The sequence below is a fragment of the Pelodiscus sinensis genome, chromosome 2 (genome assembly GCF_052426305.1).
Source record: "Pelodiscus sinensis isolate ZL-2025 chromosome 2, ASM5242630v1, whole genome shotgun sequence".
NCBI lineage: Eukaryota > Metazoa > Chordata > Testudines > Trionychidae > Pelodiscus > Pelodiscus sinensis.
Window position 1 is genome coordinate 152189235 of NC_143053.1, and position 26825 is coordinate 152216059.

The 26825-nt window shown below is 40.5% G+C and overlaps 1 protein-coding gene across 10 annotated transcripts in view; it reads left to right on the forward strand.

Moving 5' to 3' along the window:
- Nucleotides 1-26825, forward strand: part of LOC102455363 (poly(rC)-binding protein 3-like) — a 693079-nt gene that overhangs the window by 586219 nt on the left and 80035 nt on the right. The window contains exon 1 of one of the 10 annotated variants that reach the window (XM_089776483.1): nt 5281-5781. The exons of the other annotated variants lie outside the window; for them this stretch is intronic. The gene's annotated coding sequence lies outside the window, so the exon portion shown is untranslated. Of the gene's footprint in view, nt 1-5280; nt 5782-26825 lie in introns of those variants that run through there. 10 annotated transcript variants of the gene reach the window in all.

A 26825-nucleotide genomic window follows, 5' to 3' on the forward strand; every position in this document is an offset into this window, starting at 1 on the left:
AGGTGCTCTCTCTAGTGCCCAAGAGCATTCTAAGAGCCATGGGGTATTTCTACACTGCAATTAGACACCTGCAGCTATCCTATACCAGATGACTTAGGCTCATGGGACTTGGGCTGTATAGGCTTCCAGGCTCTGGCTAGAGAGCCTGGACTACAAAACATTGCAAGGTCAGAGGACCCTGCAGCTGGTGACTGGGAATCTACACTATGATTAAACAGCCTTGCAGCCTGAGCTCTGCAAGTCCAACTCAGCTGCTATTGGCCAGCCACAGGTGCCTAAAAGCAGTGTAGACATACCCATGTAGAGCCATCAGTCTAGCTCTATGGATCTAGCCTCCAGCTTACTTTGATCCAGCTCCCTCAGTTGGGAGTTAGATCAGTGAGATGTTTTGCTGTGCTTTGCTTCACACTTGAGTGTGGACCCCAACTGATTTTTCTGTGGGTCAGTGGCCCCCAAGTGAAGAAAGGTTCCTCACTCCTGCCTGAGGCCATGTTCCCAAAGAGCACAGTCTGAAGCTTGCAATGAGTGCCCAACTCCTTACTTCATTCAGAAAGGAAGCAAACGGCACTCCAGATTGTTTCCTTCCGCCCCTCCTCACCAAGAGGAATCCTGCCTTGGCCAGCAGAGTTCTTGGAGAATTGAATGTAACAGACTGGCTCACTGTACCATTCTTGGCAGGGCTTGGACTTACAGCTTTGGAAACATTACCCTGTCAGCAAGGGCTACTTATCATTACCCATACTGGACCACTAATAAGTCTCTCGTAGTGGTAGCTGTTGTGGAACAAACTCTAATGTAGCTTAGAGGGCAGGCATTTTTACCATTGTGTTATAGACCTATACAACAAGGTGGTAAAAATGCCAGAGCCTTGTCTGCACCAAAATCCACCATTGCTGTAACTAATAGAGGATTATGAGCCCCAATTTTGTTAGTGTAGAGACAGCCTCTTGTTTGTAGCTTTAAATTCTAGTCTCATGTCTAGTTGTTCATGTATAGGAAGCTGTGCTAATCCATCACAGTAAACAATTGGAGTTGAACTCGTAAAGGTAATGAAGAAAGTGAAGGAATTTCATCTATTACCAAGTACAGATTTTCAAAGTTCTTGGTATTCACTATACAATTTCCTGGTCCCACTGGTCACAAGTGCAGCATCATTATGGTCAGTGGTGATGACCAAGTAGAGTTAAGCAGGTACACTTTCTCCTTGCTGTTTACTGTGATTATAATATCAGAGGTAAACTATGAAGAAGAAACAATGAATTATTTAATTTGCCCCACGCTATCCTGAGTTATAACTATCCTTCTTCAGCTATGGGAGGAGCAGATGTTAATTTTCAGACAGTTTAAGTCATCACAGAAGCAGTGCCTAGAACAAAGTATAATGGTTTATCTCCATGGGGAAAAAGCATAATAAATATATTGGAATATATCTCTCCATCTGGACATTTTATTCTGAAATAAAAATGCTTTATTCCAAAATAATCACTCCGCTTTGGAAATGAATTAAGCTAAACTGAGTTATGACCACTTTTATTCCAAAGGAGAGTGTTCAGGCAGGAGTTTAATCCATTTTTAACTATTCTGGTTTAAATTCACAACTTTACTTAATGCAGATTAATTTCCCTGTGCAGACAAGCCCTTGATTGCCTATCAGCATCAGTTGAGGCAAGACAAGGGAAAATTGCAGCTCAAGTTACAGACTCATGCAATATCACCACTATTTATAATTTTGTCAAGGAATTCCAACTAACATAAAACAAATAATAACACCAAAACATTTTTTTAAAAAGCCTTGATTCACATAATTTTTAAAAGTCCAAAAAAAAGTGACACACACTTTTTTCATTTTACTATTCACCCTTAAGCTTCTGGAATAGCATACATATATCAAGAGCCATTGAGAAACAACCTCATGCTCACAATCACAAGCTGAACATTAGCTTCCTACAGGCAAATGACTTAAGGTTGGTAAAAACACCAAAGAGACAATATTATCTGTAATATGTCTTAATTGGCGGTGATGGATTTACACTGACTTTTCGTTTCGCTAATTGACTGTATAACATTGAACATCTATCTCATACCAATTAATCTACTGCTTATGGGTTTTTGAAATTAGGATGTGATCATAGATCTTTAATTTATCTAAGCCCAGGCATTCAAGTAGCATTTTTTTATGGAAGGGTTTGGTACAGCTCCCATTTAAGTAGTAGAAGCAGCAAAGTCCATTTATTCTTGACTGGATACTAGTGATGACATAGAAGAATTTTCAGAAACCTTCTCAAGCCACCTCTAACATGGCACTCAAAGCAGCTGGCTCTCCAATTACTGGTAATGGCAAAACTTGCATTGATTGCCCTGGGAGAAGTATTGGGACCTATGTTCCAAATTTCTTGAAGCATGTAATTTGGATATACAAATTGGTTCCTAGAGGACACTTGTCAGAAAATTAGTTTCAAAACATTTTTCAAAAATGTCACCCATTTAAAGCAGAATTATAGAATCAAAGAAATGTAGGACTGGAAGGCCATGCCCAACACTAGGAAACTACAGTAAACTTCCGATAATGCGGCACCTTTAGGACCCAGGGGGTGCCGGATTATCAGATATGCCGGACTATCAGAAGGGGGGGCTATGAGGGGTCTGGAGTGGGGTGGGAGGGGTACGATAGTCAGGCTCTGCCCCGGGCTTCCTGGAATCAGCTGCTGATCTGTTTCAGCAGCGGCTGAATCGGGGACCCCTGGGGCAGAGCATCTGGGGTCCTGCCGGGTTGGTCCCGCATTGCCATCCTCTGGCGCTGCGGGACCAACCCGGCAGCATTCCAGCTGCTCTGCCCCAGGCATCCCCAAGAGCAGCTGGGGTGCTGCCGGGTTGGTCCCGCAGCCCCGAGGGGTAGCGCTACCGGACCAACCCGACAGCACCCCAGCTGCTCTGCTCCCGGCTTCCCCGATTCAGCTGCTGGTCAGTTTCAGCAGCAGCTGAATGGGGGAAGCCTGTCCGGCTGCCCCAGCACTTCCGGGTTCCTGATGGTGCCGGACCATCAGGAGTCCCAGAGCACTGGATGCCGGACTAATGGAGTTTTACTGTATTTTGAAATAACTAAATTTGACTTAAACTCCAAATTTTACAAAATCAAAATTGCTTGTCCTCATTATTGGGAAGCTTCAAAATTAGTCTGAAGCAGGCTCCATTAATGCTACCTCTATTTAAAGCCCAGGAAGCACTGGGGAGAAATTAGTTCAAATTACTCTGGGGAGTAGCTATTTAGAAATAGCAGCACTGGAATGTCCACACTAATGCTAAATTCTATTTTGAAATAACTATTTTGAAATTAGTGTTGTTCCCTGAGAAAAGCAGATGTACAGATTTTGAAATAAGTGGCCCCTTACTTAGAAATAACAGGGTTATTATTGTGGACACTTTGCTTATAAATTTGACCTAAGGGGAGTTATTTCAAAATACAGCCCTAGTGTAGACCAGGGTGAAGGGAGCTCAGTTCATCATTTAGTCCAGTCCTCCGCACTGAGGCAGGACTAAGGATTATCCAATGATTAGGGCCCTACCAAATTCCTAGTCCATTCTGGTCAATTTCATGGTCAGAGGATTTTCACATTGGTCAATTTCAGATGTTTAGATTTGAAGTTTCAGAGTGTTTTAACCATGAGTATCCTGACCCAAAATGGGATTGGGGAGGGTAGTTTGCACGAGGAGTAACAGTAGTTCGGACTAGGAAGCCTAGTCCGAACTACCTAGTTCGTGCCGCATGTAGCCGCGCGGCATGGGGTTCGAATGAGCAGGGATTTAAAAATGGCGGCGTCCAGTTTATGCAAATGAAGCCCGGGAAATTCAAATCCCGGGCTTCATTTGCAAGTGCGGTATGCCTACATTACCCTCCTAGTTCGAACTAGGAGGGTAGTGTAGACATACCCATGTTTACCATGCTAGTCATCCAATCATTGCTAACCTTTTTGGTGAATACTCAAACAATAAAAAGCCAATGTTGTGTTTTCTGGTATTGTTTTTCCTTCCTCATTGAGTAATGGGCCCATCCTATCCTTGATCTTCCTCTTGTTTCTTATGTATTTGTAAAATGCTTTCTTGTGACCCTTTATGTCCCTAGCTAGTTTAAACTCATTTTGTGTGTTGGCCTTTCTAATTTTGCCCCTGTCTGCTTGTGGGTTTTTTTTTAAATATGTATAATTTCAGATAATTTTAAATAGCTGAGATGAGACATTTTGAAGAGTAGCTCCTTCACATTCCTCATAGATTAGACACTAGAAATGATAACACACACAAACTTGAAGAGGAATATTTTAATCTGTCTGGGTCCTCATTAATGGATTTAAAAGTAGCCATTCTTCTGCAAAGGAATTTCACAAGCCAACTACAGAGACAGAGTGGGGAATTGACCTTCATATGCAAATTTGATACTGTTTCCCTGGGCTTGAACAAAGACATTAACTAGATGTCGCATTATAAAGCCAGCCTTCCCTCTATTTAGCACCTCATTTACATCAAAAGCTAAGTATGGGACACTTCCAGCCCACTCAATTAGCCTCATTCGTACCAGTACTACAACTGAGAGGTACCTTCCCTCCCCCCTTCATTTTCTGTTATAAATTCTGGGTTCCTGTTATTTCCACTCCAGCTTCTAGCTCATTAGAAGAAGTGGATTTTTTCCATGAGAGTTCACAATACTATATATATATTTATTAGTCTTTAAGGTGCCACATGACTACTCGTTGTTTTTAAAGTTACAGCCAACATGGCTGCCCCTCTGAGACTCAAAGATAAGACACATAAATGTGTTTGCCTATTGAATTAATAAAATCATTTTTTAAGTAATCTATAACTGAACATTTTTCACTGAGAAAATTTTGACACAAGTACTTGCATTTGGAGGACGTATTGTTACTTTTCTTTGTCAAATCAGATACTGACATAATGATTGGATAGGGATTAAGTGTATTGTTTCTGTTGATTTTACTTCTTGGGAGAGTCATAGTTCATTCCATGAGTAGGTCTTGGCTCTTTGTGGCCCCATTGCTTTTATTTGTACTTGTCTTATGATATTACCCGATACAGTATCAGTTGTTCTTATCAAGCATTGTAGGTTTTTTGTTTTCCCTGATAATGCATGATGCTCTCTTTTTTTTATTCCCTAAAATTCAGAATATCAATTTTAATCTTTTGATATTTTCTATTGTAGCATTATTCTCAGCATCTGCCAGGCAGATATGCTATTAATGTTGCCCATGGTAGCAGCTGCTTTTTGGAATACAGTAAGATCCTTGGAGTTTGTCCTCCCAAGGTGACCCTCTAATCATCACCCATTCTGAGGTGTCTCTTCCTTCTATTTTACTGTCTAGAGTGGACAACTGTTCTGAATAGTGACTCTTCATTGCCTCCATACTCTTGTGATTCAACTCTTTGTGCACACAGCACACAACAAAACCTCCCCACGTACAGCTGGTATAACAACAACAATGAGCTAAGTGCTGTCCACTATTTGAATTTTTGTTCAAAGCTGCCAGGCTGATCAATCTGAACAAATCTTATTTCTACATTGGAACAAAACCATCTTGGTATGGGCTACCACATTTACCAAAGCACCATTTTTCAGGACAATGTAGAATTAATTCCAAAGAAAATACACACGTTTCTTGCTGAGGCTAACATCTCTTTCTAAACGAAGTGAATCATCGTATTGAAGCAGTCTTCTACTGCTTGAAGCTAAAACTTGCCAATTTCCAGGCTGCCTGCTACTCAGCACAAAGACAGGTAACATTCTCCAGTTGCTTTTATGACCCAGATTCTTTATTCCCATGTATCAGAGTCTGAGGTAAACAGGAACTCGCAGTAACCAAGTGCTGGTGCTTGTTACCTCATGACTGTGCTTTTCCATTTTGTTCCCCCTACTACATTGCAGCCAAATAGAAATGAATCTGGGGTAGAAAACTGAAGGTTATGCTAAATTTGGGAAATCATAAAAATTGAATTGTACTAATGTGTTATATCATATACATTATATAGTATATAACACATTAATACAACGTGAGTTGGTAGATACTGATACAGACACATTCCCTCTCAGGAGTGTCCTCTTTTTTTGAAAGTTCACATATGGTAACCCTATTAGATAATTTTAGCAAGTGCAGAGTATTCACAGGCAGTATTTGTAATTAACTTTTCCAGATTTGGAGCATTCAATTCCTTGAGTGTTGAGGATCTCTCTCATAGATGAGTAAAAGTATACAAATTAATAGAACTGAGCTTATGTTACTGAAATATCAGTAGCCCTTCGTTTATACTGATGCTGGATGTCTAGATTTTGTTTAGATAAGAAGAAAGTTGGGAAACATTTACCTAGTGTACAAGGAGAAACCTCTAGAATGAAGAGTGTTTCCAGTTAAGATGAACAAACACTATTTTGTCACTGAAGTGCTGAGATCATTGTAGTCTGGCTAGTGAAACACAGCCTATGTCTGTGCGAGTGAAGGCAAGGAGATTTTAGAGCATTATTGTGAATGACTGCTGTACATCACAGAGCGCAGATCCCTAAGCCTTTCAGTGGAAATGAAGCTTGGCGAACCTTGTAAAGCTCATCAAACTCATTCAGCTTTGTGCAGTTGTGCTAGAAGAGAAGCAAGGGCTGGCAATCTGTTCATGTATGCGTGGGCCCTAATATCCTGTTTTCTTTCATGTAAAGTGCAGAAATACTGATAGAACCCTCTTTGTCAGATCAGGACAATTGGGCCTGTGATAAATGGCCAGTTTCCAGAGTTGTGCTGCAGTAGGACTCCTCCAATACGGCACTGTCAAGCTGAGTTAAAAACCAATGACAATTAAACACTGTTGCTCCAAACAGCCAATGACATACTATGCATTAGCCAAATGACCTTTCGTGCATTGCCACCATTTTCCTGTGCTCTTGCCCCCATCTCACGTATGTGCATGTTTCAGCAGGGTGGGAGGATGCCTCTACAACATCCACAGCAATCTAAAGGGGAAGGTTAATACAGCTCATTCTATTCAGGGGCGAGAGGGGAGGTTATCCTGCTACTCTTGCACTTATTAAGCATCCTTGTTCTTCCGTCTCGCCCTCTTGCACAGCCAGGGTTCTGAAATGGTGCCTAAGCCCAGCCGGCAGAGGGGAGCAGCTGCTGGTGCCAGGAAAAAGGGAAAATTGTTCCATTGCCTTGTGAGTCTCCCTCTGTCCCTCTCAAAACAATAAGCACAACAGCCTGTGTCACTTCTGCAGGCTCAGCTCCCGAAGCCTCTCCTCTGCATGGCAACCTCACTTCAAGGCTGAGTGGGCCTAGTTCATTTCCTTTCATAATAATACAATTATGAACTGAGGGGGAGAGCAGGTTTAATGAAAAGTGTGGATTTGTGTGTGTTGTCATATGCAAAGTGGGTGCACTGTATCGAGGATGAAGCAGACACCTGGAGCGGCCATTGGTGGTCTCTGGAGCTGAAGTAATTATCCCATCATTGGTATGCTTTGATATTGGAGAGCTGCTTCAGACCCACTCCTTGCCAATTCACCACTGGCATCAGGCATGCCCACACCAGGGAGATTGCTGTATATGAGGGAAGAGGCAGAGACCACGATTCAAGAATTAGCTCCATGCTGTCCTGGTTAGCCCATAGCACGGGTTGGGCAAAAGCCGCTCAGCAGGCCAGATCCGTCCCACCTAGGGCTTTGATGCAGCCTGCGTGGCCTCTAGCGCATTGCCTGGGAGCCGGAGCCGTGTGAGTTCTTCTATTTAACGAGCTCACGCCTTCCCCATGCCTGTCCAGAAACATGGCTCGGGCTCTCAGGCAATGCGCTAGCGGCACCAGAGCTACAAGCCCTTTAAACAGAAGCAGTTAAAATAGTTTGCAGCTCCCGCCCAGCTTCTAGTGCATTCCCTGGAGCCTTGCACGAGCCCTTTTAACTTCTTCTATTTAAAGGGCTGATGCTTCTCCATGGCTGCCAGGCAGCATGTTTCCTGATAGGTGCAGGGAAGGCGTGAGCCCTTTAAATAGAAGCAGTTGAAAGGGCTCACGCTTCTCCGTCTCCCAGGCAACGCACTAGCACTGAGGTCAGGAACAGCGAGCCCTTTAAATAGCAGGAACTGAAAGAGCTCACAGCTCCCATCTCCGGCTAACGTGATGCCTGGGAGTCACAGGGGAGTTGCAAGCCCTTCTAACTCCTGCTATTTAAAAGCCCCGCCCCTTCTGTCCAAGGCCCTGCCCCTTCTGGGGCAGCCTGCGACCACTTCAAAAATGTTTGAAGTGGCCCCCTCTCAGAAACTATTGCCCATCCCTGCCATAGCACCTGCTAGCCCAGTGATATGTGAAGCCCTTCTGCCTTCTTTTTGAATGTACCCAAATCATTCCCAGGACTAGTCAGCTCCAGGTATAGCCTAGTTCCATAGCCATGTAGGGCCTACCTGCCTTGTGCTTGGAGCACTAAAGGAGAAGCAGGATGGTTTTTGGGCAGCATAAACAAGGTTCAGGATTTGGCCCACACTGTATATAACAGATATGCAGAGACACTGAGGAGGGATAAAGAGTATGCTGTAAGCTCTAACACGTTGTCAAACCACTGGTACTGTCTGAGTGAACGCTCACCTCAAAATCAGCCTTCCCCTTGCTGACACGGATAAAGTCAGGCATATTGCATAACAGCGTGGGTGGATATAGGGCACAGCGAGTGGGGCGGCCACCCCGGGCCCCACGCTTCAAGAAGCCCCACGCATGCGCCATGGAAAAGGGGGGCCCCGAGAAATTGGGCTGCCCTGGGTTCCGCAAAATGGTCATCTGCCCCTGCATAACAGTATCTTATTAATTGTGCCGCACTGAGTGCTAGCAAGAAAAGATTACTTCAGTTCTTATAATGGTGAAAATCAAGTGACGCCTTTGTGACCACTGAGAACAGAACTACATTTATAAGCAAAAAATATAAGCTACAAAGCTTCCTTGTTCCAAGTGATAAGTTATATTGTTGCATTAATGTGAATAGCAACAACGATATGAAACAAAAGGGCCTCTGTTGAAAATGGCTGATTTTACTGTTCACTTACATTTAATATAAAGTGACCCTTTATATCAGAAAATTCAGAAGGGTCTGAAAATTGTTCGGAAGCCTAAAATTCTCAGCATATTAAAAATTACAATTTCTGGAGACCACAAAACGCTGAGGCTACGTCTAGACTGCAAGCCTCTTTTCAAAGAGGCTTTTTTGAAAGATACTTTTGAAAAAGCCTCTTTCGAAAAAAGTATCTAGACTATAACTAGTACTTTCAAAAAAGCAAGCTGCTTTTTTGAGAGAGAGCACCCAGGCAGTCTGAATGCTCTTTTTTGAAAAAGCACAGTTTGCATTACGTAGCGCCTTTTTTCGAAAGAGCACTTTTGAAAAGAGCATTATTCCTCATAAAACGAGGTTTTCCGCGGTCGAAAAAAATGCCACGTTTTTTCGATTTATTTATGAAAGAACATGGTAGCAGTCTAGATTCAGGGGAAGTTTTTTCGAAAAAAGGCCCCTTTTTTCAAAAAAACCCCCTATATTCTAGACACACTCTAAAAGCAGAGAGGCAAAAAGTGAACAAATCATGTAAAGAACAAAATCAAAGGTAATTTTTCCCCTCTTTTTTTTTTTTTTTTTTTTTTTTTTTTGGAGCATACATGTAAGGACAGTTATGGTTTTCATAAAAATATGCTGTGCAGAACTGTATGAGGTGATGACGTTTTTAAAAAGACCAAAGTAACTTCAATTTAAAAAATACAAAATAATAAAGTGATTTTAAGATATAGCCTTAAAAATAGTAGTCCTTACTCAGGCAAGTTTTCCGTTGGCAACAGTACTAGCTCAATAACCTTGACAGAGAAGGAAATTAGTTTGATTTTGCAAGATTTGTTCTTGATAAATCCAGGTTGGTTATCATTTATCCCCCTATTGTCCTCTATAAATTGACTTTTAAAAATAATTTTGTTACAGTATCTTTCCACATATTGAAGTTAGGCTGACTGGTCTATAATTCCCCATGTGTTCTTTGTTCCCTTTTTTTAGAGATAGGTACTATGTTTGCCCTTCTCCAACCTTCTGGGAATGCACCCCTCCTCTGAATTCTCAAAGATAAGCACTAACAGTGTCAAATTTGCTTCAGCTAGCTCCTTATGTATCCTAAAATGAATTTCATCAGGCCCTGCTGACTTGAATACATCTCAGTTATCTAAATATTCTGTAACCTGTTCTTTCCCTATTTAGAGACAAGCTGTGTCTCCAGATTTTGAATCCATACCTTGACTGTTCTAGAGATTGATGGAGATGCTCAGATATGCAGTTGTGGTCTGTCCCATTATAGAGAGATGCCAATTGCAAGTTTGTCCTGGTGGTTTCAGTTTGGACTCCCTGCTAAGAAGAGCATTGTGAAGTTGTCAAAGGACAGAAATTATTATATAGAAAGATTGTATTACACAAAATATAGAAATAGAATATTTGTTTGGTTTTGAGTCTTTGGCGAAAAAAGTAAAGGCCTTCATGACATTAACATTACTGTTCTTTACCACATATTTCAGTTGACAAAACCTTTCATAACTCTCTCAGCTTCTAAATTAATCTGATTATTCTTTTGTGATCTTGCAAAACAAAATGAGTTGCAATTCATTGTAGGTGAGTAAAGATAATTCAGTTCACAGCAGTGAACCTGTTAGAGCTTGAATGCCAAAAAAAACTCAGATGAAATTCTGGTTGATTGGCATCACCTTTCACCAGATATTTACTGCTTAGTTTCAATGCTTGGTTTCCACAACATAATCATTTACACATGCAACTCCTAGGCTCTCAACCAGCCGACTTAGGCTTTGTCTACACTACATGTTTTTGCAGCATAAAATAGTCTAACGAGGGACTCGTTAGCATAAGTTGTGACATCATTAGCCTATTTTCTGCCATTTCTTTTTTGTGCAGTGTAGCTGCTTCCATTTTGCATAAAACCCCCGTTTTGCGCAAGATCTCCCTTATGCCTCTCCCAGAGGTTTTTTGTTCCTCATTAGCATATTTTCTGCCACAAAAACATGTAGTGTAGATATAGCCTTAGAGTATTTCATCAAATCAAATGTCTGACTCTTTCCTTTTGTCCGTCCTCCTCTCCCTGCCTGTCTTCCCTATGCCTTTTCTGCTTCCTGCTTCACATCCCATCCAGTGGGCCATGCCCTCCCCGCAACTCCACTAACCAGTTTAAAAGCTGGTTAGAATCAAATTTTAGAATAAAGCTTCAGGGTCCTATGTCATGAATCATCATCAGCTGTGCTTCCAGTTTTCAAGGCTCACAACTCAAAGAATCATAGAAATATAGGGCTGAAAGGAACCTCGAGAGGTCATCTAGTCCAGCTGCCTGCACTGAGGTGGGGTTTGATATATCCACGCCAAAACCTATAGCAATGGAGAGTCCACAACTTCCTTTGGAAGCCTCTTCCAGTGCTAACCCATCCTTACAAAATATGGCAGAGGAGACTCCCCAGAACAGCATTGTGGTGTTTAGTCAACATTGCTGATACTTTAATATCATTGTTAAAAGAAATTTTAGAACCATATTCAGAATGCTACAGATGAAAAGAAAAGAGATTTCTGGAAATGATGTGCAGAGCCCAGCATCCCTGTTTTCGGGGCATACAGCATTGTGTTCTATCTGTAAAGGTCTGTGTGTGCATTGGTATATCACTGGGGAAAAAACAAGAAAGAATAGGATGTCCTTCAGTAGACTACAGCTGCTTTCAATAGGACCTACTTTCTTCTGGGGGAGGTGGCATTGTACAGTTTGTGCAGGAAAATGGTAAGGAGCATTGACAGCTTCTGTTCTATCTGTGTCACGGACTTGCTGCGTGACGTTAAATCACTCATCTCTAGGAGTATTATGAGGCTTAATTAATGCTCATAAAGTACTTTCTGATCCTTCCAGGTACAATTTCTAGAAGCCAGCATTCAAACTCACCCTTAATCAGACTGGAACAGTTCATTAAGCTGGTTTTATACTGGTGAGAGTCCGTTGACTTTAATGAAGTCAGCCTCAATTTATGCCTTAGTAACTGACATCAGAATCTGGCCTCTTGGGCCAAGTTCTGCTGTCAGTTACACCCAGGCAAATCTAGGGTAACTTCCTCAAAGTTCATAGTGTTACTGAGGATTTACAGTAGGGGAACAGGAAAAAGAATCTGAACTCACATATTTCCCTAATAGGGACAACAAGGAGAAGGATTATTGTGGAGATTTGTCTTCTGCATTTCTGCAAAATTAAAATTAATCAAAAGCATTTTGCATACTAGGTCTTAAAGCAGTTAAGAGGAAGAAATGACAATAATAATGTTGTGTACTTACATAATGTCTTCCATCTGTGGATCTCGAAGCACTTCACAACATCAGCAGATGACAGGACGCTTTAATCACAATACTGTATACGCATTTATGGTTGTGACATACAAACTGCTTTATGTTCACCTCTTTGTCTTTTTGATAAGTGATAATATTATAAGAAAGACCTGCTTGTAGGTCTTTTAAATCTATGCTATTAAAGTAGATCCCTGGAAAATGTAAATAAACATTGTATTCACCTCACTAAAAAATGCGATAAAGAGATTATTAAGGAAAAATGTCAGGTAATTTAGCTCTCAATTTTGACATGCCTTACACATGTTGGTGTGTAGTAAGAAATCACTTCTCAGTGAGAAATACCATTATGCTATCTCAGAGACTGGCAAAGACAGCAGTAGTAACGAATCACCACTATTACGGTTTAGTTGCTGCAGAAACAGCCATCCAGCCAGCAGATGGAGTTCAAATGAACTAAAAAACCCTGTTCATTTCCAGGACTGAGCTGGCATCATAGACAGCAAGGAGATACCAAGCTGGCTGGTGCTCCATAAGAAACAGAAGGGAAACATTTCAGCCTTGCCAAATGAAGAAGGACAAAAGACCTGTTTCTTCGCTGCCTTCCATTTTGTGCAGTCATTTACCTCAGAGAGTCTGAAATGCTGCTTGTTCCGATTGGCTCTGGTTTACAACTCTTTTGCCTGGCTGGAAGTAACTCCACAATGGGCAAGACACTACAGAATCAGGCCTGTGGTCTTCAGATTTCTCAGAGAGTATTGCCCATCTCTGAAGGCAGCACAGCTATCTGTAGCCACATAGAAATAATGGTGCCATGGTATGGCATTCCATCCGAAGTGCTGCTTTCAATGCTGGGCATTGATACAGCACCTTCAGCTTTCCAGCTTCCAGCTCTGAAGGTAGTACAGAAGTACGGATGGCAGCACTGCAAACCCCTTACAATAGCCTTGAGATCCCCTCCACCTCTCAACGCTCATTTGGGTTGGAGCCCCCAGTTTCAGAAATGGTGATCTCCCTTGTGGAATATAGGGTATAAGTACACAAAAGACCAAATTTCACAGGTGAGACCAGATTTCACTATCCATGATATATTTTTCTTTGTCGTGAATGTGGTAGGGCCCTACCTATATCAAACGCACATTAACTCAGATTCTAGTGGGAAAGAGTCCTTTTCACAGTTACACTGCCACAAGAGCTATAAACTGGCAAACTTGTTTAAAGTCTCATGGAATATTAATGATCCTCTTATTAGAAATTCTCCCTTCATGGTAGGAATGAGGGCAGGACAGAGCCAAGCTGGGAATTTCCCTACTGAACCCAGTAGGATCCTTTGTATTGGGCTCCAGTCTAATCCTGCTGCTAAAAGCAATGGCAAAACACCCACTGACTTCAACAGTAAGGATGGGGTCCTGGATAGATAGTCTTAGCGTCATCTCCATCATCAGTGTATCCCTGCTTTTTGGTTCACAGAACTGTTAGCCACTCTCTTATTTGTAAAGAGCTTTTGAATATAAATATCATGAGCAAGCTGAAAAGCAGATGTCTGAAACTCTAAGGGAACGCTAAATGATGTGGCTAATTGTTTTAACAGTTCTACACTGTTCCTTATGCTGAAAGCATTGTGAGTTTTAGTTAGGGGAGTACAGAGATTGGGGCTGTTACTGGTTCCTCCATGGCTTTTTGTGCTGCCACAGCAATGTATTGGGGCCAAGGTGGAGAACAACAGAACTTAGAGAATTCCTTGGGCACAGGAGCAACATAGGCCTTATCCTGCCTTCTCCCCCTTTGCAGACCTGGAAGATGGGATGTTCCAAGGGCAGGAGGACATATGCCTGTAGCACTCAGTACTGTAGAAGATCTGGGCTGTGGGCCATATGGAAGCTGCCACAAATTAGAACAGGCCTTGGGACTGTAGAAACCTACACCAGGGGCATTCTAGCTGCTGCAGCAGCAGCCCATAATCCAATATCACGAAGGTGGCTTAAAACTCCTCTTTCCTCTTGGGCAGTCTTCTGAGTCTCCCAACAGTGACAGTCAGACAAAGCCTCGTTAATTTGGTGAGTCTGATGATTCATTCCTTGCATTGCCGAAGCTCCCTTTGACTTCAGTTGGAAGCAGGATTGGCCCCTGTAATACTAAGTTGGTAAATATAAGAATTGAGGCTTATACAGAAATGTTAACTCATCAATATTGTAAATTCTGGCCCTAATTGTGCAAATACTTGAGTCCAAATAATGACCCAATTCAGCCACCAGCTGCCTGGATACAATTCCCACTGAAAGGGATAAAATCCATTGAGCTTATCGATAGTTGCCCCAATGCAAGCAAGATGTGAGTTCTTTGTATATATTAAAATATACATTTAACAACTTCAGTAATAACTTAATATATCACATGCAGTTTGCGTGTCAAAGTCCCTTAGGAGAACCTTGATGTTTGCATTCCTTGATGATCGGTGAAGTTGGTAACAATGCAACTGACCTCAATGGTGCAGAGCCACAATGAGGCATTTTAGCACCTGGGCAAGCAAGCATATTTGCTCCTCCTACTATTTTTTTTTCAACTTTTTCTTCACCTTATTTTTCAGCCCCACAGTTTTGCACCCTGCCCTGGCTTACAGCCCAACAGCAGAGTTACACCAATGATGAACTTCAACATTACTGTTGAGTACAGCGGATAAATTGTTTTTAAAAATCCATAACCCACCCATTCACAGATTTGTTGAATAAATAAATGGGTTTTGATTGGGCCTGTCATATCCCCTTACTGCTCATGAACCATAATTTTATTCATGCAAACGTTCTCAAACAGTGAATTTCGGGGTTGTAGCAGAAATTATTTAATGAAGAAATGCAACTGATGTGACAATTGTTCTGGGAAGAATTATTTTACAAATATTCAGTTATGCAGTCAAAGAACTACATTACCATGTGATAAAGCCTGAATAAAAACATTCACCGTATAATCAGTATGGTGTCTAGTCATACGCACCTACGAACAACTCAGTATCAATCCAGAGCCAGGTACATTTGTAAAATCTATTCCTTGATCAGCTTAGAATGACAAAATAAAAAGCAAACAGTCTGTTAACCATTCACAAATGGGGAAAAGGCTAACTTTGTCAAATACCATTGAAAATTCTGGAGTTTATATTCATTATTTAAAGATGTTGCATTTAATATGGTTAAGTGTTAACATATGGTGTGTTGTACATTTCTTTTAAAACATGTGTTGCAATAAAGTATCATAAAATGAAGGAAGTGTGCCAAAATAAAGGGATTAACATTTTCCATATGAAGAACAAAAGGCCCACAGAAACCTTTTAATTAAATGTATTTGCAATACAGACTTACATAAAACCAACTGTTCTCCTCTAGTAAGGATGTAAATGGAAGTTCGCTTTCTGTAGCCCAAGTTATTATCTCAAACGACATGATAAAACTGTATTATAGCCCAGTCCCACAAACTTTTAATCACACAAATCGTCAACTGAAATCGAGGACTACTCAGGCATGTCTACACTAGTAAATACTGGACTACTGTCAAAGCTCTCCTATTGTGGATACAACTTATACTAACAAAAGGAACATTTTGCTGATATAGCTGCATCTCAGGCCTGCTGCCAGGGAAAAGGGGACAAAGGGGACAGTTGCCCCAGGGCCTGGTGATTCAAAAGGGCCCAGAGCTCCTGGGCACCACTGCTACCATAGCAACGGCTGCAGACAGAGCCCCGGGCCCTTTAAATTGCCACCAGAGCACTGTGCAGTGCATTCCAGGCAGCTCTGAGTGCTAGGGTTGCCAGATGTTTGAACCAAAAATATTGAACTCCCCCCAGGATTGCAAGGTGTCCAGTATTTTTGCCTCCGGGCCAGGAAAAAAATCAGAAAATACTGGACATTTTAGGTGTCCGGTATTTTCTGAATTTTTTTTACCAGACAGAAGGCAAAAATACTGGACTGTCTAGGTCAATACCAGACACGTGGCAACCCTACTGAGTGCTGGTGGGGGGTTGTAGTGGCATAGCATGCTCAGAGTGATGCTGAAGGCTGCCTGTTCCCAGCCCTGCCCTTTCCAGCTGAGGCCCCCACCCCTTCTGAGAGCACAGAGCTTGGGCTTCCCCATCTTGCTTGGCAAGTTTGTTGGCTCCCTTTCTGCATCTACACTAGAGGCTTCTGCAAGCACAGCTCTATTGGTCAGGGGCCATGCTTCACCGTACCCCTGACTATAATAGTTATATTATTGGCAGAAGTCTGTAGTGTAGGCCTGGCCTCAAGTTAAGAACTACTCTGCTGAAAGAAGTTTTGCAGGATCAGACAATAATGTAATACATAACATACAGTACTTTTTTTTGACCATGCATTTGTCTTCAGATGAGAACATTTTCAACAGGTCCAGTTCTAAAGATCTTACTCAGCCCAAACTCCTACCTCTGTAACAAGGCATTGAAGTGTAGTAAACAGCTCAAGCATGAGTTGGGCCTGTGACTTCCTTTTCATTATATGCTCTTTTCCCAGTTGTCCTCACGCTTCTGAGCAACGTGACCAATACTGGGCTGCTTCTTAGGGTTATCTCTTCTGTTCCTCTCTGGAGAGAAGAACTGGGAAGTATCCTGCCTCCACATAGAGAGCCAAATCCTGCTCACTGTGCCTCCCTGACACATGGTTGGTGCATGAAAGGCTGAGAGGGATCTGAGGTGGGACTAATACAGAATTTCAGGTCTGTAGCAATGAATCCATGTAATTATATATCCCCTCCATACTCTTCCCTTGACTCGCCCACTCCCAAACAATTGAAGAGTCCTGTGGAGCTCAGCTGCAGTAACAAATAGTGTAACTAGAGCTGATAGGCAAGCTTATTTTTAAACCCCGCACCTCTGGACATTTTTGATTTTTTTATTGATATAACAACCCCCCAAAACCTCATTTTCTATTGATAAACAGTTTTAATGGCACATTCTGGACCAGCCCTGGCTTTGACTTCTGTCCCCATGCAAGATGGCATTAGGGATTTTGTTTTCATTACCTATCCTCTCTTCTAGGCTCCAGTGCATCTCTCTTTGTTGACAGGTGATGCTAAAGTTAATGTCAGCTTTCTCCTTCCTATTTATCCACACAAGACTCAGTTGCAAGCCTCTCCTTTGCTATAAAAAGGCAATTCTGGAAAAGTCATTCCCCTTAAAATTTTTTAAATAACCATTTAAAAATGAACACAAGGAATAAGAAAAACACCACATTTAAAATACATTCTGGCATAATTGAAAAAGTCCTTCATGGAGGATTTCAGATCCATGAACAAGAAACTTTTCTTAGCTGGCCTTAGTTTTGGTGGCAAAATAACTCTCACGTAAGTAGGTATTCAGTCAGAATGTGGCCACTATTATAAAAGACAATATAAAGACTAAGACCAAGCTATTGTTAAGTTCCAATAATGGCCTGTGAGAAGATGATATATTAAATTTTGTATTGTTAGCTTTTTAAAAAACGATGTCAAAACAATTTTCTTTACACTTCCTGTACTGTCAGGCTGATATTTTTATGGAATAAGTAAAGGAAAGGGTGTATAAACAAAAAAGATATGCAATCCACAGTACTTGCTAGCATGAGCTGAAAAGTTCTAGATTAGTTACATATTTGGTTGCTTTTTACATCTATTATTATTTTAATAGATCTTCACCTGTGGGATTAAAACCTAAAATTGCTCACTTTCAGCACCCTGGTTTTATTTCCTGAAGTAGTGAAGTCTGGATTCCACTCTTTTCCTAGCATATTTCTAGAGCTGATTGAAGAACATGGCAAACATATATGTATCAGGTACCAAAACAGGAATCTTAGTCAAATTTCACTTTTTATTCCTATACATGAACTGTCAGCAAATGGACAGCTACGTATTTTATGTAGATGGAGTTGTGTACCTTAACTCAACCTTCTGGGTCTTGTATAGACCTGGCCTCAGTTAATGAGGCCCAGATCCTAGAAGATATTTTGGTAGCTAACTCCCATGAAAAAGGCGCCACCATTGGGGATCTGGGCTTTGCACAATATGCATGCTAATGTTTCCAGTACCCACTAGGATAGTGTTATGATTTTTATGATGATTATTATGATATTATAAGATCCAGTCAAACATTTATCAAAAAAAGTTTTAATGGAAAACAAAATATTCTTTGTCAATTTTCTGCTGTCATAAGAAAATTTTGATATTGGGGCAGCACAACTATGCACTATTCCTTACTGAGGACTTTGGGTAAAGCGACAATTCAGCCCTAAATGCCAGCAGTATAATTAGCATATGAGATGAGACAAATCTGTCCCCAAAACGATGACAGTGTAAAAAAGACTGGCCATAATTAAGCAGCACAGCAAAATTATGAAGCAGCTATTTAAATTCACATATTCAATTCAAATTTTGCTTTCAGTGACTATTCAAGCATGGGATTCCCTTGGAGCAAATACAGAGTCTGATAAAGCTGGTGTGCTCAAACATCCATGGAGTATGAAAGAATTACAGACACAGCTGACTCTAAATTCACGTTAGCCTTCAAACATAGCAGCTAGAGCAGGTTGAAAATGTTGAAAACGTTCAGGGTATTCACCAAAAAATGAAGTTTCAACTGATGCTGAACTATTTATGAATTTGAAACTCACATAGTATTAGTCATTCATGAAATGGGAAGAAAAGCCAGAAAAGCACCTCCCAATTATAATTGTTAGAGCAGTGGGCAGGGCATTCATCTGGGATCTGGGAAGTCTCAGGTTTTAACCCTGTTCTAGAACAGATGCAAAACAGGCTTTTTCAATTCATTGACTATTCCAACTCTGGAAATCATAAGCATGTGGTTAGCTTTAAGTCCATGAATAACTACACATGAAATTTGCATTAACAGGAACAATATGCAGATGTATTCTAGTATGTTGTGTATAGCATGCCACTGTATTAACAATACAGTATTGGAAAATACTTGATAGCTGAAGGTCAGAATCATAAAGCTAGTGTCATGTCCTATGTGTTAGCAGCATCTTTTATATACTAGTCCTTTAAAGAATTAAACAAATGAAAGGGATGTGGCCCAGTAGCTCAAGCTATTAAATTACTCTTCTTTAAAGTTATTACAGTCTGGGAGGAAAGATCCTCTTGCTTTGTCACATAAATATAAAAGTAAACAGGGGAAATGTGGATCCACTGACTCATTTTTGTTAACATAAACATATAGATTTAATGCTATTTGCATTAGTTTGGTGTCATCCCAAACTTGTAAAAATAAATAGCATTCTGCCACCTATCACTCCCATGCTGTGACTTTGTGTGTAGGTGTGTGAGTGAAATGTTTTTCGCACATTTTCAATAATATAACAAAATATTTAAATGAATTCAACAGATCACAGTGAAATTTCCCACATTGATCGTTTTCTTTCTATATCTGTTTCCCTCCTTGAAGTGAACAGTAACTATATACAAGCATGGATCTACCCAGGACATTCAGCATCCATTGTAAATAGCCATCAGAACCCAGCTCATTAGTCCTGATTTAATCAAACCAGTTACCTGACATTTCAAACCAATTCCTTTCCTCAAATGAAAGGACCAGGTACAGTACAAGCATAAATTAATCTAATGTGTACATGCTAAACACTTCCAAAAGTAGTGGTTTTGTGCTGAAAATGGCACATTATTTTTAATATTAATGTGTGACCTATACAATTTCAGATTCTTATAATCAGTGACTTGAATGATCATCTTCTGGCTGTCGGGACTTCCCCTTATATCAATTATTTCCTATCCGCTGGATCTTTCCTTGCCTCACTCAGTGCTTCTTTTATCACCTCTTGGAGGAAAAACCTTTCTTTGACATGCCCTTAGTTAACTACTCTCCCTCTACTGCATGATTGCTTTCCCCATTCTCAGGAAACCTCTGGAAAAAATGACTTTTCTCTGACTACATTTCCCAGCATAACACTTTAACTATTTCCAATTTGGCTTTTTTGTTCATTCTGAAACTACCCTGCTCCATGTACTCAATGACCCCACTACTAGGTTCTTTCTCTCTCTGCATCTTCTAAAGTTTCTGCAGACATAAGCATGTTATGTAAGCACGTGCCTAATGTTTAGACATATGAGTGATCACACTGAAATCAGTTGGCCTGTAAATTGAAGTCAGTGAGGCTACTTACATGCTGAAAGTTAGACATATGCTTAAATACCTGGCTCATCCAGAGCCTCTATCCTCCCTGAATGCTGTAGGAAAAACAGCCATTTTCTCCAGTACTCTCCTACCCTGCTTTGACTCATACCTCACTCATTGTGCTTGAGGCCCCACATCATCCCTTCTTCCTCTGCTATGAAAAATCTCAGATCATCATCTTAAGTTCAGGAGATTCAGCTAAAACGAGACCTAAATATTTGATTGCTTGGCCAAAAAACTTAGGACATTGGAATTGCCATGCTACATCAGATCAATGGTCCATCTAGCCAGTCTGTGCTAGGTACTTCAGAGGTAAATGTGAAATCATCACGTTATAGCAGTTATGCAATAACATTTCTATGGGGCAGTTTCTGCTAGGTGGTGAGTGATTAAGTCCCCAATCTTGTGAGGTACTTAAGCATGTGTCTCACTTTAAATACCCCAAAAACTTAAACAATAACAAATAGTCTAGCAGTACCTTAAAGACTAATAAAACATGAACACTATGTCTATACTGCACCCGTTTTTGTGCAAGAAACATGCAAATGAAGATGTGTGGAATATCGCTGAGCCTCAATTACATAATTAATGAGCACCTGTCTTCTTCACAGCTCCTTCTTGTGCAAAAACCCCCTCTTGTGCAAGAGCTGTTCTTCCAGAAAAAAAATGTGCAGAACAGCTCTTGCACAAGAGGGGGATTTGTGCAAAAAGGAGCCATGTAGATGGCTCCTTTTTGAGCAAAAGCCTCTTGTACAAAAAGCGGGCACTTATTAATTATGCGAATGAGGCTCGTCAATATTCCATGCTTAGCCTCATTTGCATATTTCTTGTGCAAAACGGGTGCAGTATAGACATAGCCGTAGATTAACATTTTTTTAAATACCTAAGCAGTCTCATTAATGACCTTGCTGAATCAATTCCCATGTCCTGATATATGAGAGTTGATATCCTTTATAAATGGTTAGTTTAGCTATTTGAAATCTAAGTGTGAATGATTGTCTTCTTCATAAAAATAGATTATTTTTTAAAATCCTGCTAACTTCTTTGCCTCAGTAATATCTTGTGATAGAGATTACTGTGATTTGCTCACATTAATTGGGTTATGTATTCAAGTATTTTCTTTCATTAGTTTTAAAAGTGTTGCTTTATAAAGTCATTCAGCATCCCTTCCTGCCTTTTTTTTATATCCCTTTCATTGTTTTCCTTGTGCTTCCTGTAGTAGTTGTGGATAAGTCCAAAATATAACAAAAGTAGTCATGACACATAATTAAGCACCTCTGCTCCCAGTGTAAGGCAAATTATGCAGAACCAAATGGAAGTAAGGGGAGAAAAGCTAGTTGAGCAAACTGTTATCAATTTCTTTGCTTTAGTTTATACTCAAGTCATAGAGCATAGTACTGCTCACTTCAATAGCTTTGATTAACTTTATTTGGACAACTCGTACCCTACCATACCATATAGACTTGTTGACGCAGGGATTTTGCCTTCATTGCTGTTTAGAAATTGTATACTAATACACAGTGGGTGCTGTTAGAAGTAAATAATAAAATAGCATTGTGAATAACTGACTCTCTTGTATCCAGGCCCCAAATCTGAAAAATATCTCCCTTCATGCTTAACACATGCTTAAGTCCCATGGTTAAGATGCTGATGTACTGAAACCACTGCCATCATGCTGACCAATACTGTCTCTTTGGGTATGTCTACACTACAGAGCTTTTTTGGGATACATGTCCAAGGAATGCATCTGCTTTTTCAAAAAAAAATTGAAAAGCAGATGTGTTTTTTCAGCACCCCTGGAGACCTTGTTCTACGAGGAAGAAGGTATGTTCCAAAAGAGGGTTGTTTCCCAACATTTGGCCTCTTTTAGAAAAGTATCATTTGAAAAAAAGTGGAAAAAGATTGCAGTTCGCAATTTGCGTATCTTTTTCTGACGTTTCTTTGTAGTGTAGACATAGTCTTTATTCCTTTGTAGTCCAAGTCTCTTTCTGCATCCATCTATTATCTCTTATCCTAGGCTAGACTGGAAGCTCCTTGGGGTAGGGACCATCTTTGTTATGCGTTTGTACTCACATTATAGCATGATGGGTTCTTCTTCCATGATTGGAGATCCTAGGTGCTATACTTTTAGTAGTAGCAATATTTTTAGTAGTAGTAGTATTTATTAAGAATAAGAATAGAATGGAAGCACATGCTTAAAGAAACATGTGAGTGAATGCTTTCCTGAAATAATTCCTCAGTTTGCATTTACTGAATATACAATATTTCCTACTAAATCTTATGTGTATATTTCAGAAATTTAATTTGAAGTGTTATTGAAGATGTTTATGGAGAAGAGACATTTCTCTCACCCCCATATTTTGAATAATTCCTCAGAAGGCCTGCCACAGCACGATTATTTTCCCTTTCCTTAACTGCAAATGCTGAAGCTACATTTCTGTTTGACTATGTGTGGTTGAGCAAAACCAATGAGCATTTCCAAAGTCCTTTTCGGGTGGCATCTCTTACAAATATGTTCCAACCAGGCTTCCAAACATAGGCTGTTAGGCATGCCAAATTAGTAGAGATGCAGGCTGCCAGAGGAGGTTAGCCTCTTTCTCAGCCTGTAAGAAGATTAGTAAAGTGGAATCTTTAAACCTTGGAATTATGTAAGGCTCTGTACACACCTGCTGTATTTTTGCCCAAGAGAGGTAATACAATGAACTAGAAGAGTGAAAGTATTTTGTTTCTCCCCTTCCCCTTTGTGCTTCACTTCTGTTGGGAAAACAGCATATTATTGTATCACCTGGGAGACCTAAGTGCTGAGAGGACCCAGGGGATTCCTGAGAGAAGTTCACTGAATTTGATGGGACTGCTTGCAAGAGTCAGGGGAGCAGGATGACTATGTACAGTGAGAGAGAAAATGCCTCATACTCAAGACAACCATTTAACCCCCTGCCCACACTACACTGGAAACTATTATATCAACAACTGACTATTCTACGGATGTTAAAATGCAGTTAATTGATTAGTCGACTTGTCGATGGAATTTCCTTCAACTATTCAACTAGTTGATAGGCACTTCCACATTCCTCCTTTGAAATGTACACAAACCCCTGTTCGGCTCTTGTACATTTCAAAGGTGGAATGTGGAACTCCGTGCACAGCCCAGGCCCAGCAGGAAGTCCAGCTGACTCCGGGCTGCACGAGGGTGCCTGCTTTGAAATGCACAAGAGTCCCCAGCAAGGGCTCTTGTGCATTTCAAAGCCATGGGGCCCGGGGTCAGCGAGGGATTCAGAGTCCCCCACTGATCCCGGGCTTCATGTTATGCTGCATTCTGTGCAGAGCCCAAGGTCAGTCGGGCTCCACTGCCCCTTTGAAACGCACGGAGGCAGAGTTTCAAAGGGGCAGCCACTGCACAGTTGTGCGGTGCTGCCACTTTGAAGTACCCCTCCCCTCCCTTGCTGCCTCTATCTCATAGGGACAGCAAGGGGGTGGCAGGGAAATCAACTAGTCGACAGATGCTTATCGAATAGTTGACTAGTCGACTAGTCTTTAACTTGCCTACTTTATACACAGCTATTGCTTATGAGACCCTTTCCATTGCCTTTGGGGAAAAGGATATTTTATTTCATGAGAAAGATAAATTCTTCTTACACTAGGATGTAGCATCAAACTGCCTGGGAGGGCGGACTGTAACAAGTCACAGAAAAACATTGCTGTCCAAAATGGCAGAGGTTGGCCATTGCAGCCTAGCCATTGCTGACACAGCTTCAAATGCAGCATGGTTGCAGCTTCAAAGAGTCAGACAAGGGATGGAGAGAGAGCAGGAGCTACGATGACATAAACTTTAAGCAATTGAAATAGAGGGTGAAAAAGTGGTTCAGCTGTGAAACAGAGCACTTGGGGGAGGAGGGGAGATGAATAATGTCATCTTTGTTGACTTTCAGGTCCACCACTTTGAATCTCAATGACCCTGGCCTCTAAAAGAAGTTCAGTGGCATTTTCAAAATATATTCTCCTTTCATTGCATGGAAACTGCGCTCCTAGGGCATTTTCCTACTTAACCAATGTGTATTGGTTCTAATCATCTAGTGGATGTTTGCAAAATTAATATGTGCAGTAAGAAGGAGCAGGTAAAATATTTGACTTTAGGAAGAGCTTTGAAAAATCTGAATTATAATTTGCATGGAATGTTAACTGGATAATACTGTAATCGTGATATAAACTGAAATCACCAAATGGTAATTCATATTGTATATCCTGAAAATTGCCATGTGAAAAAGTGGCACCAGGTATTTCATGTGCCTGCCCTTCCAATCTACAGGTGATCTGGCTCATGCTTTGTAACAGCCCTTTTAAATTATTGTTAAACTTTCTGCTTGGTAGTGTACAACATAATTCTGCGTGCAATAGACATTCTTACAGCAGCATTTTGAGAAAAAAAAAAGTCAGCCACACTGGCTCTTGAATTGAGCTGATGTAATGTAGAAATTTTTAGCTGGTGTTACTGATCATTGCAAATTACTTTATGGTCTCAGAGGATGGTGTTGCAAATGTAGTTCTTTGGGATGAAAATTACATTAAACTAATGCAGCTTGCGCTACAATGCATTATGTATCCCATCTGCAAGCTCCACCCGAACAATAAAAGGAGCCGACTTAGTGACTCCTATTTTCATGTATCATATCCATCAGATAACTGCTTTGTCAGACCCACAGGAGCAGCTCAGATTATTTTGACATCCTCTGAAATGTTTGGTAGAGATTTGTTTTCTCTCTCTCCTCTGTCTCTTTCTTCCCTCCAACTCTCTCTCTCTCTCTCTCTCTTTCTTTCCCAATTTATCTGGATTAAACAAGTCTGATTATTCTTTATGCCATTGCAAATAAAGTCATTTTCAGAAACAGATGTCAAAATCAGCCAGTGAAATAATCCTGGAGGCAGATGCAAGCCTTCCATAAGCTGCCAGGCACATGGTGCAATCAAAGTGATGAAACAAAATGGAACAGGCTGAAGAAAAAGTAATTAAATTATAGTTCCATTGTAGAAGCACATTTTAAAATTACTGAGATTCAGAGCCTATAATGCTGGCATTATAGTTGAAAGAATACTTGCCATGGGTCATGAGCATTTTTTTAAACAGTTATTAATCATGCTTGACTGGAGAGACATGTGTAACCTACAACAAGCAGTGGCTGTAGTTTTGCCAAAGGAAGCTTTTGTTCCCTGAAGAGAATTGTATCAAAGGCCAGTGTGTCCTATTATTACATGTGCAATTGCAGAGTGCAGAATTTGAAATGGGGCTTTTCAGATTTCAATACAGCGCACTGGGAAAAAAAAAAGAAAACAAGCTTTGTGTCTTCTTGAATACTGTATGACCTTTCTTTTCCCTACCAAGTTAACTTATTCATTGACAAAAGAAAAAAAATCAGTCTTCCTAAGTAAAGATAATGTTCTGACAAAAACGGGGAAAAAAAGCCAGGAAATCTAAAAAGTCCTAGAAATTAGAGATAGAAAAAAAATCCACCTCATTAACTCATCTAAATCCATTCTCCTGCCAAGATTACACAACACAAGATTAGTCTCAAATAGAGCTGGATGAAAATTTTCTAGTGGAACCTTTTTCCCACTAGAAAATTCCAATTTGTCAAAATAGAAATGTCCTGCAGGAAGATGTACATTTTGGTAATATTTCCTTTAAAAAATCAAAACAAAGCATTTTGGAAAAGGTCCGACCTTATTGTAATGTTTCATTTTCATTTTCTAATGATTTTTGTTGTGAAATATTATTTTATAATAAGACAAAATCAAAAGGGAACATTTCAGTTTTGTCAAATTAAAAGCACTTGGATTGACTCAAAATAAAGAAATGTTCCAAAGTTTTATTATGTGGGATATTTTGAAATGTGTTTTTTTTTTCATACCAATTTGGAAAAAAACACAGATATCTCAAGGAAGCAGAAATTCTGGTTCCTGACCAGCTCATGTCCCTTTTAGACCCTGACCCAATTTCTTGACATTAAAAGCTTCTTTTGACTTCACTGGGCATTGGGTCTGGCCATGACAGTGCTAAATCCAGTCCATTTTATGGATGAGCAGGCTCCTGCCACTTCTACTTGCCAAATATTACTCAATTAGGAGAATACAGTGTCAACAAGAGTTTTCCAGAAATTCAGCCTAAACTTTCTCTTTAGCTGCTTCCTATAATTCCTAGTTATTACCTCCTCCCACATCAACCAACCCTGTTGTACGACTCCCAGTTAATTCTTCTCCTTCCCAGATGTTTGTTTTTCA